The sequence below is a fragment of the Xenopus tropicalis genome, chromosome 2 (genome assembly GCF_000004195.4).
Source record: "Xenopus tropicalis strain Nigerian chromosome 2, UCB_Xtro_10.0, whole genome shotgun sequence".
NCBI lineage: Eukaryota > Metazoa > Chordata > Amphibia > Anura > Pipidae > Xenopus > Xenopus tropicalis.
Window position 1 is genome coordinate 157,537,154 of NC_030678.2, and position 17,455 is coordinate 157,554,608.

A 17,455-nucleotide genomic window follows, 5' to 3' on the forward strand; every position below is an offset into this window, starting at 1 on the left:
TTGAAACCGCCAATTTTTTAAACTTTTATGAAGTGTCAGGAAAATCAGAGCAATGAGAAAAATTTTGTTGGTGTCATAGTGGAAACTGTAATATTTAATTGAAATGGCAATATTATTTAATATTTTATTTATATTTATAAACATTATCAGAGGGTAGTGAATTATTCTCTCTTTTTTCCCAAAAGAAGCTCTTCATCCTTCCAGAGGATTTTACTTGGTCTAAGTTGGCAAAGTCATTTCACTGATATTTTTGGTGAAGTTCTTTATAAATAGGATGACAATTGTAATTAAAAAAAAATCCATTAGTAAATGATCCACTTCTTTATTTATACACAGGTTGGATCTGTATTATCCTCTATAAGGAGTGTCATTAGATGTCACTTTCAGGATATACAGAACCTTAGTATGGAACCAGGAGTTGAAGAAATCAGCCTCCACTGCACCTCCCACTAGCAGCAGTGCCTGAAGTGAAATCTAGAACTGGGTCAGTGAAGGGGTGGCAAAAGTGCCAAGTACTCAGACAGAGGATTAGACTGAGTCTCTGGATGAAACCTCTGGAACCAGGAGAGTAGTATCAGAACCAAAAGTCATAGATGCAGTATAAAATAGACCAAGGTCAAAACGAAAGGCAGTCATTGGAGTAATCAAGTAGGGAAATCCAGAAGCAAGCCAAGAATCAGCAACTCTCCAATGACAAAATCCTGAAAGTGTGCCAGTTTATATCTATATATACACATACACATATATATATATATGCATAACTGAGAACTGCAGGTGTCCCACAACAGAGGCACTTACTATGTGTATTGCGTATGGAAAAATAGCTTATTTCTGCGACTGTCAGTATCCAGCAAGCCATGTGTGATCCAGGAACATTCCAGCTGTGCTGCTGTCTCTCATTAATGTCCATAATCAACACGGAATGAAACTCAATGTGGGGCAGGGATGAAAATAACCACAAAAGTCTGAAGGCGCTATTAATAACTTGTTTAGCATTGTCTGCGTTTGTCTTGCACTAAAAGTACCTGGTATAATACCAGCAATGCCTGTTCTCAATATGTATGCAAGTCCACTCGCATTTAAGAGAATATTTGCTCCAGATAATTAAATCATTGTTAAAATGTATATTTTTTGCAGTGATAAGTCTCTCTGTAACTCAGCTTTTAGACTTTCTATCTTTGTTTCTGTCTTGTCAGATATCGCTCTGCACATGTTAACATTTTCATGCCAGGATGAAAATACCCACATTACAGATTGTATATGTTCCGCTAGATCTGATTAGGGAGTCAAGAGTCAGGGTCGGACTGGGCCCTGCCAACCCAGACCCGATCCCTACCTGCCACTCCCTGCTGCCCTTACACCCCCAATCATGGCAAAGTATAAGGTACACACATGTGGGGAAGGGGATGGCGGTAGGTGAGTGGGCAGTTGGGGGCCCCTGGGGTAGCACACCCAATATGACCCTGTTAAGAGTAGTGAAAGTAAAAAAACAAGCCTTGCATATGAGCAATATTTTAATATTTTTGTGCACCCCTGTCCTGATACCCTACTTCTACTCAGTTACTTTATCCCACATATTCCATGTCAAGGTGACATGATACCATCTGGGTGGAGTTAAAGTTCAGGTGTATAAAATTCAGATGCCAGGAATCAATGAGTTCAGCATATACTGTAAATTCAGAACATTCATGAACATCCACTACCTCCTCTGCTCAGATTCATTCCCAGGGCTGAATGCAAAAGCCAGGTACAAGATGATGTTCAGGTCATGTCTCAACCTCAGCCAAATACCTGCAGAGAAATACTGCTACACCAGTGCTGAATGCAATAGGGGTAGTCAACTCAATAAACTGCAGGAAAAAAACAAAAAAAATTTTGCCGTTGCTTTAACTCTATAAGCACTTCATTGTTCCTAGGTTTTAGTTGCCCTTTAGAGGCACCTCAACATATAGACCAGAGTTTACAACTTGCAGGCAATATGCTTCACTGCTTATATTCCTTTAGAAAGCAAACATGCCAGTGGAAATGATTTTACGTCTCTCTTTTGCAAGTTCAAGTGCGTGTTGTTGCATAGTTACTTCTATATGTAAATTGTGAGCAAAATGTTGTTGTTTTTTATTATAAAGTCTGTTTGCTGAGCTTTTGATTATATAAACCACATCTGATCTGCCCCATCTCTTGTTGGCAGTAGATCTGTGATTACTTGGAAAATTTAGAATCCAGCAAAGGCCGTCTCTGACTGTTCAGCTGTGGTATAGCTGGAATACATATGTATTAAAATGACAAATATGGTTTCACTTTGCCTGAAGATTTCTGGTGAGCGTGCCTATGTTTGTATATTAAAGCATGTCACCGTGTTGTGGCATATCTTGCAAATCTCCTGTGTGAATAAGCATCTCTAGAACAGAAGCCTTGTCAGTCTACTTGCCAGATATGATCTATACAGAAAGAAACTACGAGTGAAATGATAAAGTCAAGTTTCAAAATTCAAAACCAATTGCAATTATACTTCAATGACTGACAGGGTAAGATGTAAGGTTTATGGAAGAGGTTTCCAGAACTGTTGAGCCGGACTGTTGGTGGGTGGTCAGCAGCCTAAATGCCAGGATAAGTTCTTGGCCGAATGCTTATTTGCTCTTTGTAATAGCAATGTTTAATTGTGTGTATTTGTAACTTTGTATGAGCCTTGTATGTATGGAGGACATATCTTAAAATGTACCAGGGGTATTTAAAGACTTAGAGGGTCCATTCATGAAAGCACGAATTTCGGATGGTTAAAAGCATGATTGAAAAAAATTGAGAGTAACCGCGACCCGGCCCAAGGAAAGTCTCCCATAGGACTCAATGGCACTCTGCAGCTCCAACCCGGCCCAAGGAAAGTCTCCCATAGGGCTCAATGGCACTCTGCAGCTCCAACCTGGCCCAAGGAAAGTCTCCCATAGGGCTCAATGGCACTCTGCAGCTCCAACCCGGCCCAAGGTAAGCCTCCCATAGGGCTCAATGGCACTCTGCAGCTCCAACCCGGCCCAAGGAAAGTCTCCCATAGGGCTCAGTGGCACTCTGCAGCTCCAACCCGGCCCAAGGAAAGTCTCCCATAGGGCTCAATGGCACTCTGCAGCTCCAACCCGTCCCAAGGAAAGTCTCCCATAGGGCTCAATGGCACTCTGCAGCTCCAACCCGTCCCAAGGAAAGTCTCCCATAGGGCTCAATGGCACTCTGCAGCTCCAACCCGGCCCAAGGAAAGTCTCCCATAGGACTCAATGGCACTCTGCAGCTCCAACCCGGCCCAAGGCAAGTCTCCCATAGGGCTCAATGGCACTCTGCAGCTCCAACCCGGCCCAAGGAAGTCTCCCATAGGGCTCAATGGCACTCTGCAGCTCCAACCCGGCCCAAGGAAAGTCTCCCATAGGGCTCAGTGGCACTCTGCAGCTCCAACCCGGCCCAAGGAAAGTCTCCCATAGGGCTCAATGGCACTCTGCAGCTCCAACCTGGCCCAAGGAAAGTCTCCCATAGGACTCAATGGCACTCTGCAGCTCCAACCTGGCCCAAGGAAAGTCTCCCATAGGGCTCAATGGCACTCTGCAGCTCCAACCCGGCCCAAGGAAAGCCTTCCATAGGACTCAATGGCACTCTGCAGCTCCAACCCGGCCAAAAGATAGTCACAATACCAAAGCTTGAATAAATTCCGAAATGGTCATGGAAAAATACTTTTTTGTGGAATTTAACGAAAACCATGAAAAAGCCGTACTATTTTAACAATATTATCGTGGTCAATACGAAAAGTTCTACCAATTAGAAAAAATACGAATTTCTCTCATTTGGATTGTTCTTTAATGAATGGGCCCCTTATTATTTAGAACTCATTTATACGGTAATAGGTTTGTTTGAAACCTAAGGAACATAGGAAACTTCGAATTGTTTCAAGTTCACTGTTTATACATGACAAAATTTGGTTATTTTTGGATCTCAAAAAGTTGAATTGCGACTTGCATTTTCATAACTAAAAGGTGTTTATGATTACTTTATATTTGCCTTTGGAAAAAAATCCAAATATGGGGCCACAAGCACTTGTTAGATAGAGTTTAAAGAATACAGCTATTGAACATATTTAATTAAAATGCTAACAACAGAATCCCAATTACTACATAAGTCACTCATCTGTCCAAAGAACACAAAAATGCTCAGCGAAGTTCTTGAGATATTAAATAGTTTATTAGTGTGCCCTCAACCTCATTCTTGCTGTGTATCAGCTGGCCATTCCAAAACACTGAATCATGCTGAAATCTATTTATTAGACTTGGATAAATCAATAATCAACACTGATTCCTCAAACTAATGTCTCCCTGGTACAAGTAGTTCCCTACACTATTAGTGTGAGACTCATTAGTATGATTAATTGTGCTGCATAAAACCTGTGAGGTAGAGTAGCTCACTAAACAAACAATATCAAGTACTTGAAAAAATAAAGTCTTCTTGTAAAAATCTAGTAATGTTTGGTGAATTTTTAACTGTAAATTGCCCTTTAATCCTGTAAAGGGCTCAAAATCCTGCAGTGTTCAGACAGGATTTGTAAGCAGTGAGAAAGAATAGATGGTTAGGATCACAGCCATAAAGCTTGACAAAACTGCTGCTTTGTTAGAAAAACAAAGGAACCTTAATTACACAATAACATATTTTAACTGTTCTGTTTACCACCTTGTTCTCAGACACACACACACAAGGTTAATTTGCTTATTGTGGCTACCCTTTAAATTGGCTGTGCTTTATTAATCATTACTTATCTGACAACCTTACTGAATATTAATATTAATTTCCATGGTGAGTCAGATTAATCAAAATGATTAAGAACATTTAATACTGTAATACAATAGTTAGATTAAACAGCAACCAATGCTTAGGGATTGATTTATCAGCATTCAAATTACATTTTTGTTATGCAGTTTTCTTGCACTAAAACTCCCAAAATTTCAATTATGGTCCAAAACTCGAATGCCCAATATTTATTAAGGGCAAAAAAAACAAAATCTCAAATGTAAAGCTTCAGCATCTAAAAGCTTGCGAGTTTATATAGAAGTCAATGGGAGTTGTCCTATGCAGTCATATTTTCAGTTCAACTTTTTTGAGTTTGTAACTCTGCAGATTTGGGGTATTTGAGTTTTTTAATTTGAATGAGTTTTTCATATTAATAAATAAGCAAGCATTTAAGTTTTTTTTTAAATGCGAATTTATTTGAATTAGAAAATTGCTCTCCAATTAATTTTCTCAAAAACGAATAAGTAAGCCCATTAGATCCGTTAACCCTTTATCGATAAGGCTCTGAATTACAGGACAGCCATCTCCCATACACTCCATTTTCTTGAAATAATTCAAATTTTTCAAACTGAATTCCTTTTTCTCTGTCATGATAAAGCAATATGTAAGCCCAACTAAGATATTATTAATCCTTCTGGGACGAAACAATCCTATTGGGTTTATTTAATGTTCAAATAACCTTTTAGTAGACAAAGTATGGAGATCGTTATTAAGGAAAGATCCCTTATTCAGAAAAACCCAGGTCCTGAGCATTCTGGATTCAAGAATGAAGAAAACAGCAGCACTCCGGTTGTTTTGAAAAATGTGAATCTTTACTAAGTGCCAAAGGCAACGTTTCGGGCTTCACTCCAGCCCTTTATCAAGCCTGCATTCTGGATTCCATACCTGTATATAAAGAATAAAAAATTAGTATTTTTTTGGAGCTGCTGATGAAAGAAAATGTAATTTTCTCTGTAATAATAAAACAGTACCTGTACTTGATCCCAACTAAGATATAATTACCCCTTATTGGGGGCAGAACAGCCCTATTGGGTTTATTTCATGGTTAAATGATTCCCTTTTCTCTGTAATAATAAAACAGTACCTGTACTTGATCCCAACTAAGATATAATTACCCCTTATTGGGGGCAGAACAATCCTATTGGGTTTATTTCATGGTTATATGATTCCCTTTTCTCTGTAATAATAAAACAGTACCTGTACTTGATCCCAACTAAGATATAATTACCCCTTATTGGGGGCAGAACAGCCTATTGGGTTTATTTAAAGCGGACCTGTCACCCTAAGAAATAAGTCCAAATTATTTTCTATATTGTTAGTTGAGCAAAATAAACTTTACTTACGCTATATAAATAATATAAATCTTGTTTCCTTCCGTCTTGGAATTACTCAATCAAAGCAAGCAGGCAGGCACCATTTTGTGGACACTGTTATTAAGGCAAGCTTTGTATCATGCCAAAATCTTAATTATGTGCCACAATGGGGGACCTGATGCCCATGCCCATGCACTGGCTACACAGTTAGATAAGGAGGAGGGAGGGGAGAAGTGAGATGTGCAGTGACATCTAGGAAGTGCTGAATGGAAAGCTAAAGTTACTGTCTGCCCCGCCTCTATGCCTAAGGCATAGAGGCGGGGCAAGCAATATATGATTGACAGCTGTGATTTTTAAATGCCTTTATAATGGGTTTGGATGTGTTAATATAAAAATGAATTTGGGTTTCATGTTTAATTTGAACAGGACTTTTATTATACAGATTTTCATGTCTGGGTGACAGGTCCACTTTAATGGTTAAATGATTACCTTTTCTCTGTAATAATAAAACAGTACCTGTACTTGATCCCAACTAAGATATAATTACCCATTATTGGGGGTAGAACAGCCCTATTGGGTTTATTTAATGTTTAAATGATTCCCTTTTCTCTGTAATAATAAAAAGGTACCTTGTACTTGATCCCAACTAAGATACAATTAATCCTTGTTGGAGGCAAAACAATCCTATTGGGTTTATTCAATATTTATATGATTTTTAGCAGACTTAAGTTATGAAGATCAAAAGTACAGAAAGATCCCTTATCTGGAAAACTCCAGGTCCCGAGCATTCTGGATAACAAGTCCCATACCTGTATAATAAATATATATATCTCTTATCTTCTGCCCTGGTGTTTTTAACTTTTGAAAGGGTCAGGCAAATTATGCTTTCAGTTGAAATTACATTTACAAATAACCTTAAACTCACTGAAGATTTTTTTGTGAATGTATATTGAACAATTGCTGAGAATTATATTATTTTCATTAGCGAAAAATGTATTTTTCAGTTTTCATCCCCTGTATGGTAAATATGGCACTTGCTATGTTTGATTTTGCGTATGTTTAGGGTTTTTTGGGAAATCTCTTTTGAAATAAAATTGTCCTGAATTCCAAAAGCAACCCTTATCTGGGAGAAATGCTGGTAGTGTTAGGTTAACAACTAACTAGTGGTTTGCAGGTTTAAAAAAAATGTATATATTCCCTCTGTGCAAAGCTACCCTGTTAGTTACCCCATTGGAAAGAGATTCAGTTATCCCCAAACTTGCAAGTATTTTCAATTGCACTAGAGGAAGCAATGATTTAATTTTATTTCTCTTACAGGAGCTCATCAGGCACTTCCATTAAACGCAACACTGATTGCAATAAGTGAGAGGAAGCTTATACTTAAAAAATCCTATGCAGAACAACATGGGTCTCAAGTGATAGCTCAACGGAGTCCGGTGAATAGACATAATGATCTGTTTGCTTACTGGGAACAGACATCGATATGTTTGGATTCAGACTTTGCACTTGTGCTTTGCCGTTATAATAATAATAAAGGGCTCTGCAAACAAGGCTGGTAGAACATATGCCAGATCTCCATGCACAAATAAACATTAATGTAGCGGTACATGGAACTAATTATAAGCTAAACTTTTAATACCGCCCAACGACTCCCGCAGGCAATTCTATTTAGCATGAGGAAACCTTAGATCCCACAACATGAAAGGATGGCATGTGCAAGGGGTCACATTGTTTCTACCTTATTTTAAACAAGAATTAGGGTGTGGCGCGACAGCACATTTTCATGTACAGAAGTACATACCAGCCAGTGGGTGGGTGGGTATAAATGCAGACTTATTTTCCGATTTCAGAATATGGAAGTGTGTGTTCCATCTCCCTGCACTGCCAAAAAAAAAAACCCCAGTTCTGATTAGTGCCACTGTACACTAAATAAGGGAAAGGGAAATGCCCATGGGGTCATAAAATATAATGAAGTCTATTGGTGATCAGTAATGGGGTGGTACTAGTAATGCACATATTTTGTAGCACTTAATCAGTGGCGTAACAATAGAGAAAGCAGACTCCGCAGTCGCGGGGGGGCCCAGACTGCAAAGTCTGCTACCTCTATTGTTGCACTGCCCCCTTCCTTGCACCTGCTCTCTTGCGTCCAGAAATTATAAGGGTGAATCCAAGCGCACCGGACAACAGGATATTCTCTTAAAATTTAATCTTTATTCATCCATTAAAAACATGCCACGCCTAACGCGTTTTGTGCACAGATGCACTTAATCATAATCCTGCCTATGATTAAGTGCATCTGTGCACGAAACGCGTTAGGCGTGGCATGTTTTTAATGGATGAATAAAGATTAAATTTTAAGAGAATATCCTGTTGTCCGGTGCGCTTGGATTCACCCTTATAATTTCTGGATTTCTGCCTTGGCTACGGGTTCGGGGCCCTGAGCACCTGGACCACTACGGGACTACGGTGAGCTCCTTTATATCGCCTTTCAGACTTTTCTGTTGTACTCAAGTGATAGACCTGGGGTATGAACACCCGGGTCTCTACTTAATGTTTGGTACGGACTTACAATTCTGTTTGTTTGAGCCAGTTACCTGGATTAGAGTCTGGTCCTTAAATTGAGACTAGTATTTAATTTTGAGTGAGCATAATAACTCTGTATTTGCTCTCTTGCGTCCCCCAGCCTGCTCACATATAAATCCCTGCTCCCCTCCCACTCTTAGATAGGAGGGCTGGGAGGGAACTATACGCGAGAAGCTGGAGAGAGCGGGTGGAGCGAAGGATGCCAGGGGCTGGTAGGGTTTGCTATTCTGTGCTGGGCCCCTCTGAAGATTTTTTGTGGGAGGGGGCCCCAGCCCAGAGTGATAACATTGCTGCACTTCAAGTAGAAGTAAAACTTTTTTTTCTATCTTTAAAATTATTCTAAACAACCCCGAGAATAATATACCTTAGTCCCTGCATTCAGTCTTATCTGGTTTCTGATTTATAAGTTGAAATCTTCAGCACTTTTCCTCTTCTTCCTGGTACAGTGTGAAGCCCCGCCCCTCTTCCTGTTCAGCTCTCCTCATCTCTTCAACTACAGGGTACAGAAACAGGAGCCAACGCCTGGCTGACTGTGCATTCACAGAAAGCTTCTTCTCTGTCAGGCATGCACAGAAGGCTCTCTTCTTCCGCTACCCTGTAGTTGAAGGGATGAGGAGAGCTGAACAGGAAGAGGGGTGGGGCTTCATGCTGTACCAGGTAGAAGAGAAAAGGAGCTGAGGATTTCAACTTATAAATCAGAAAACAGATAAGACTGAATGCAGGGACTAACGTATATTATTCTCGGGGTTATTTAGAGTAATTTGAAAGATAGAAAAAAAAAAGTTTTACTTCTTTTTGAAGTGCAGCAACGTTACTACTCTAGGCTGCCCCCCACACACACAAAAAAACGTCAGAGGGGCATTTTTTAATGAAGAATTATTGGAATCATTTACATCAGTCCCTGCCCCAGTGGAGCTTACTATCTAAGGTCCCTATCACATTCTCATCAGTCCCTGCCCCAGTGGAGCTTACAATCTAAGGTCCCTATCACATTCTCATCAGTCCCTGCCCCAGTGGAGCTTACAATCTAAGGTCCCTATCACATTCCCATCAGTCCCTGCCCCAGTGGTGCTTACAATCTAAGGTCCCTATCATATTCCCATCAGTCTCTGCCCCAGAGGGGCTTACAATCTAAGGTCCCTATCACATTCCCATCAGTCCCTGCCCCAGTGGAGCTTACAATCTAAGGTCCTATCACTTTCCTATCAGTCCCTGCCCCAGTGGAGCTTACAATCTAAGGTCCTATCACTTTCCCATCAGTCCCTGTCCCAGTGGAGCTTACAATCTAAGATCCCTATCACATTCACACACATTCGGGTCATTTTTATTTTATGGGTTTTACAGAGATTATACCCCATTCACTTCAGTCCCTGCCCCCAGTGGAGCTTACAGTCTGAGGTCCCTATCACATTCATACACACCAATTCATCTGACTTTGTATATGACAGTAATCAGTGAGGTCAACACCTCACACTTTCGAATGTGGCCCAATTTTTAGAATTTTTTTGTTTATTATTTGATGTTTGAGTTCCTGAATATATATTATATAAAGTGCTTTTGAATGCAATAAACCAAGGTAGAGGTTTGTTTTGACAACAGATAAATCATGGCTGAACACAGCAGAACTAATAGCAACCATGCTGCAATAAAAACCTGGACTATTAGAAGAAAAAATTCTCAAAAGTATAAAATAGAAACATCCAGAACCAACTTATCAACACAACAACTTGACTAAGTTCCAAATATATTTTCTCCCCACTTAAAAATAGCCACAGGCAACAAATATTTTCTGCAAACACCCATGCACCCACAGTATGTTTAACTAAGCAAATGTTCTTAAAGCAGCCATACACAAAAGCACATATAGCCTTAATGGCACAGGCATCACACAACAGCACTGCACTACACAGGGTCATGAGAATTAGAGAAGAGCTATGCGATTTACCATGTTTGGAAGTTTTACATAAATTAATGGTTGCAACCAAAGCAATATTACCCCATAGTTAAACATTAAAAAAAAATTTAAAAATCCGAAGGGGATTCTTCCCATGGTCCCACAATTCAACAACAACAAAAATCTAACCCTTAGTTATATTTTATCCCTATTTTATTTTACTTAGGGAAAGGGATTATTAAAAGAAAATAATTGGGGTTATGTAATAAAAGGCACTAAGTTTGCCCAATTTGCCCACATCTTAAAGGTTGTTATGGGTTACTGCTCCTGGGCAAACAAAGTGCCTTTTATTACATATGGGAAAATGAAACACTTTTTAAACCTCTAGGCCCTCTATAGAGGCATCCATCCCCCTTCTGGGACTGCGCCACTGCAGACACCCAATACTGCACTGTTTACTGTACCTATTCATAAAAAGCAGAGTGGCACAACAGAGTTGATGAACGCCATCTCACATTGCTTGATGCCCTCGCACCAGGAGCATAGGGACCCAGATCTGTTTTCAAAAGTGAATGCCTATGTGATTGTTAGACAGAAGAAAACCTGTAGAGAAGGAGATGAAGTCCACCAACCCCGTAACAGGTATGGCAAAATGGATATTTTATTTGAGTTCACAGTGGTACAGTTCAAGAGGGGATGGGAGGCCTCTGGAGGGGGGCTAGGGGTTTAGTATTCTCCTTTAATAATACATGTTCTATTCAAACAAAATAGGGGTACGATAAATTAAACCTATCTAAGTCTATATTATGTCAAATTAGGGATGCCCTGCAGCACATATCTCTTGAAACCAATCATTACTTCTGTGGGTGAATGTCCCTTCTATCTCTTGCGCCTGGGGTTTTAGCCAGGCAGCTCTTTCTCCTATGACTTATTTATAATAATAAATAATTCTGAGGGGATGCTTTTGTTCTCTTTTAAGGTCTATCCTGCCTGTGAAAGTTGAAGCTATAACTTGCAGTATATAAAGGATTATGTCGCAAACATTCTGACGGAGTGCCTATGAGTAAGTATAAATAAAACACGAAATGAGTAAGGATGAGCTGATGCTACTCCTTTGATACTGCAAGCTGGATTCCTAGGGGGGTTGAATTTTGGAGCACCTGCCTTTATATCATTTCAGTATAACTTACAAAACAGGAATTATGAAAGGCTAATTGGGAAATCAACAGGTTTTCAGTGTTTGTCAAAAGCTTCAAACAAAACACAAATTCTCCATCCTGGGGACTCATAACCTTGCTTGTTTCTCTGCAGCTATTATGGATTAAAACTCCCAGCATTTTGCACCAGCTGAAGGCTGTTTTATACAGCTGGACGTTGAAGTTTACGACAATCAGATGGCCTTAGGTTTAACATCTCTCTTGTAGGCAGGAAAGAAAATGCCACAATCTCGGAGCTCCATCAGATATTTAGTTAAGTACAGTAGCAGCAGCTGCGCTGGGAATCCTTAGGGACACCAGCAGATTTTCCTGAAGCAGAACCCTCCCAGGCAGATGCAGTTTTATAGAAACCATTTCTATTTCTGTCTTCTCTGATATATTTTCTTAGAAATTCTGAAGTCGTATAAGAAAAACCCACACGCACACTCCCATACGCTTAAAACGATTTAGCTGGTACAAGTGTGTGGGGGATTCTAAAGCAAGTAAGAATTCAGATCAAATAATTAGCTGAAGGACAGACACTCGAATGGATTTATTCTTATGCTCAAAGGCATAGACATAGGTGTTTTATAAAAAATTAAATAAGATGACCTTTATAAAGGGGAACCGTCGTGAAAATGAAAATTTCATATACACATCTCAGGGAAATGAGAAATTAAGTAGAATACATTGCATGTCAGAGTATTTCTTTTCCTATAAGACAGCATCTAGGCAAAAGGAGGACACACCAATAATGTATGAAACCTGTGTTTAAAGGGGAACTCCACCCAAACACAACTTAAGGTTTTTGAAAAGTAAATGTATTTGATCTACATCAATGAAATCAATAAAATGTAACAGTAACTGACTGTTCTCAGCCTGCATCTTCAAAATCCCACAATTCCCTGTACACATGATGTCAATAAGGAAAGGAACGTTGCAGTGCAATGCATTTTGGGTTATGTAGTCCCTTCATGCTGTCTGTAAGCTGTTGAGAATTGTTACAATTTGTAACATCAGTGTTTTAGTCCCCCCTCCCCGGCAGGATTTTAAATTACGCAGAAAGAAAAGAACTGTTTTGCAATTGGATTTCAGCATATAAAAATTGTATTTATTCATACTTTTTGAAGGAAAATATTACAGTGATAGGTATATTAGGGGTTTCTGTGTTGTGTGGGGCTCTTTAACAAATTTTAGTTCAGAAACACAGCATACAGAGAGGCAGCGTATGAAGGAGTCATTTTACTATTTTAGAAGCAGTGCATAATGTTCAATCGATTATATATGCTGCAGCAAGATTCTTTTCAGCAAAATGTGAATTTTGCTCTTATGATAATTCCCTTTCAAAACAAAAGTATTTGTATGCCCCATGTTATTTAAAAAAAAAAATATTGCCATAAAAAGTTTTAGAATGTTGTAGAATGGCTAATTCTATGCAACTTTTCAATTGGTCATTATTGTTTCTTTTTAATAGTTTTTGAATTATTTGCTTTCTTCTTCATCTCTCAAATGGGAGTCACTGGCCTCAACATTCAAAAAACAAATGCTTTATAAGGCTACAATTTTATTGTTAATTGCTACTTTTTATTACTCATCTTTATATTCCTCTCCTTTTCACATTTCAGCCTCTTATTTAAATCAATGCCCGGTTCCTAGGGTAATTTAGACATTAGCACCAGATGTCTGCTAAAATTCTGAAGGGAATAGCTGTTGAATAACAAGCTAAATAACCCAAAAACCACAACTAATAAAAATATGAAAACCAATTGCAAATTGTCTCAGACTATCACTCTCTACATCAAGCTAAACGTTAATTCAAAGGTGAACAACCCCTTTAGTATAAAAACCCTGTTAAGTGTTAACCATTAAAGAAAGAAAGAAAACAATAATAGCTCCTTCCCTACCTAAATGTCCCTACGCTGCCATTGTTAGCCCTGAAATGAATTATCCAAACAGCACAGCTTATATTACATTGCTCTCCCCCGGACCTACTGAAGATCTCAGGGCCAACACTGACAGGGAAATAAATCAGTCTTTGAAACACGTGTGCAATCCTTTTTTTCCTCAAGTGTTGTGGGTAATCTTTATTTTAATTAGCCACCCCTTTGTGTCAAGTAGTATCATGATAAAAATGGTGGCTGCAAAGGCATTATTTTGCAAGGGCAGGAGAAGCCTTCTAATTGAGATACATTGCGGCTTTGCCGATTTTAAAGCAGTTTTTCTTTTTGGACACTCCTTAACTATATGGGGCAGTGTCGGACTGGCCCACCAGGATACCAGGAAAACTCCCGGTGGGCCCAGGTGTCAGTGGGCCCTCTTGCGTCTAACTATTTGGCTTGGTCAATTGCTTGGTCATTCATTTCCTATTTCTTTATGGGAAAAAGACTTGGAGACTTGGAAAATAAAGGGGTTGAGGAGAGGAGGAATAATAGTTTAGAAAGTGGGCCTATGGGCCAAGGTTTTCTGGTGGGCACCTGGCATCTCAGTCCAACACTGATATGGGGGAGGGGCAAGTGTTCATAAAAATGATGAAGGGCTGAATTCTTCTTTATGGCTAATGATACACAATATGTTTTCTCTACTGGTGAAGGAAATGCTGATACAGGCCACAACTTTTGCACTCTTTGCACTTAAAGACTGACTTTTGGTTTAAAAAAAAAAGGAATTTTGACAAATGTACCAGGGTGGCTTTTTTTGGCCTGCCCCTAATACCATCTTCCTGCTGGGCTTATCATCCATACATGCACCATTTCTACCAATCAGGCTCTGGATGGCTCCACTAACATCCAAAGCTTTTGTGTCACTTCTCAAAAACATCATCAGCCCCTTTATTCACCTCACTGCCCCACCCCTATCAAGTCCGGTCCCTTTAAGTGCCAGCAGAAATTTTTATGCAACAAAGGTGGCAACCCTAGGTCTACCCAATCAAAATTTGTTAAACTATTTCAACGTAATGGACGTGAAATAGAAGAAGGGCCATCCAGCTAGTTATCAGCACCCAGTACAAATGCCAAAAGCATCCATGGTAGTATGGTGTCCATGGGCGTCCGCAGAAAATTTTCCAAGGGGGGGCAAGTAAGCTAGCATCATCCTGCAACAGATAAATATATATATATATATTTTTTTTTGCAGGATGATACTAGGGGAGGCTAAATATGGCCCATACACAGACTGACCTACGGCTAATGTGACACTTAGTGGATTCACTGCTGACGTAAAAAGTTAACCTCCCAACTACCTCTTGCCGTTCCCACTGACTCCCAGGGATACTGTACAAAAGTGCGGGTGGGGGTGCTTTTTTTTTTTACCCTAAAATGTTTAGTATTAGTGGTAAAAGTATTCATACGCGCACTTCTGTTAGGGGATCTGCAAACATTTGTGTTTGGGATCAGTTAGCTTAAAGGGGTAGTTCGCATTCGAATTCACTTTTATTTTTAATGGTTTTTCAGTTATTTAGCTTTTTGTTCAGCAGCTCTCCATTTGGTATTTCAGCAGCTATCTGGTTGCTAGGGTCTTATTTACCCTAGCAACCAGGTAGTGATTTAAACAAGAGATGGGAATATGAATAGTTAAGGGGCCTACTTGGAAAAATAAGTAATACAAAATTATAATAATAATAAAATTGTAGCCTCGCAGAGCAATATTTTTTGGCCCCCATTTGAAATCTGTATAGAGGCAGAAGAGAAAGGCAAATTATTCAAAAAAATTAATTAGGAAGACCAATTGCAAAGTTGCTAGGAATAGGCCATTTTATAACATACTAAAGGTTAACTTAAAAGTGAACCACCCCTTTAGATGTGTTTATGTTAGTTTTATAGCAAGAAAGGCAGTGGGTACTGACTCCCCATTATATACAGTGAGATGCAGTCCGTATTTACAAACCCAGCACATTATATGCCATGAGGAGCAGTGGGTACTGATGGCAGATATTCAGGCCCTGGCACTATAACACTGGCACTGATACACAACATTGGCCCCACTGTAACTTACTATAAATGAACAAAACAATGACAAAAAAAAAAAAAAAATAGTAAGTGCAAAAAACAACAACACATTTATAAACTCACAATGAGCTTTTTCAGAGGGAAAGAGTTAACTTACCCTCCATGTGTTAGGGTAGGGGATAGATTATAAATTAAACAATTTAATGTCAGCTAGTGATTCTTTAGAACTGTATAGTACCTGTGGGATGAAAACTGCAGCAAAAGTTGAGAGTTGGTTCTCAGGTAAAGTTACAGCTGCAGATTCATCTTTTCAGTCTTTATTTCTGTTTCCAGTTTGCAAAATCTCCGGATTCCTGTGTGCATCTGTGCTCTGATTGGTCAATTTTACTGTCTGTCAAGGAAGCTGTGCTCTGATTGGTGAATCCACAAGAAGAAAGATCCAATCGGAGCACAGCAAAAACGGGCTTGAGGGGAAAGTGCAGAAACGGAGTAAGGTTTTTGTTTTTTTTGCTACTTTTCCAGGGGGGGGCAAGTGCCCCCTCTTGCCCCCTTCTGTGGACGCCCATGATGGTGTCGCATTAGTGCTTGCCGAGAATACTGACATTAGCCTTTATTTTAAAACAAAAGCAACAAGTCTCCTTAAGTCTCAAACAGTTACAGAGTGTTGTTAAAAGAAGAGGAGATGTAACACAATGGGAAACATGTCCCTCGCCCAACTTGTTGCTTGCATCATATTCAATATGAGCACATTTCTCAGTTTCAACATTTGATTTGTTGTCTTTAGTTTGCAATTAAGCCTGATATTATGTCCACTTGTTTTACATTTCGCCAGATTTTTTTTTTACCAGTATTTTTAGTGTTCTAATGTATTTTAATGGGAGCCTTTTCCAGATTTGAAATCTTTTTTTCTTAAAAACCCATGTATCTCGTGAATGTTATGCATTCTGCATTTTAAGCCTTTTTGCAGTTTATACTATTTTTAGTATTCATATTTTACAGTGTTCCAACTGGAAACATCATTGAATTTTAAATGACATTTAGCTATAATACACTGTCTAGGCCAGTGGTGTCCAAGATGTCGATCATGGTCTACTAGCTCAGCAATTAAAAGCTCCTGGTAGACCGTGACCACCACATATTTTCATTGCATGCAGCATTCTCTTTAGATGCACATAAATTGGTCATGCCAAGCAAATTAGCTGAATTTGATGCCAAAACTGTAAAACCCCCTAAAGATGTGCATTTTCAATTGGAAGTTGTTTTAAAAACATCAGTGTGAGGTGATTTGAGGCATTTTGCCACCATGTTTTTGGAGAAAGTATAGGTAGAAAGAGTAGATCTCAAGGTGACAATTCTGGGTGCCCCTGGTCTAGGCAAAGGAAGCATACATCAATATATCTGACAAAAATTTTCATCAAAATCTGCTACATCAATATACAGGTATCGGATCCTTTATCTGGAAACCCATTATCCAGAAAGTTCCGAATTTTAATCAAAGAATTCACATTTTTCAACATGATTTCCTTTTCCCTGTAATAATAAAACAGTACCTTGTACTTGATCCCAAATAAGATATAATTACCCCTTATTGGGGGCAGAACAGTTGGATTTATTTAATGTTTAAATTATTCCCTTTTCTCTGTAATAATAAAACAGTACCTGTACTTGATCCCAACTAAGATATAATTACCCCTTATTGGGGGCAGAACAGCC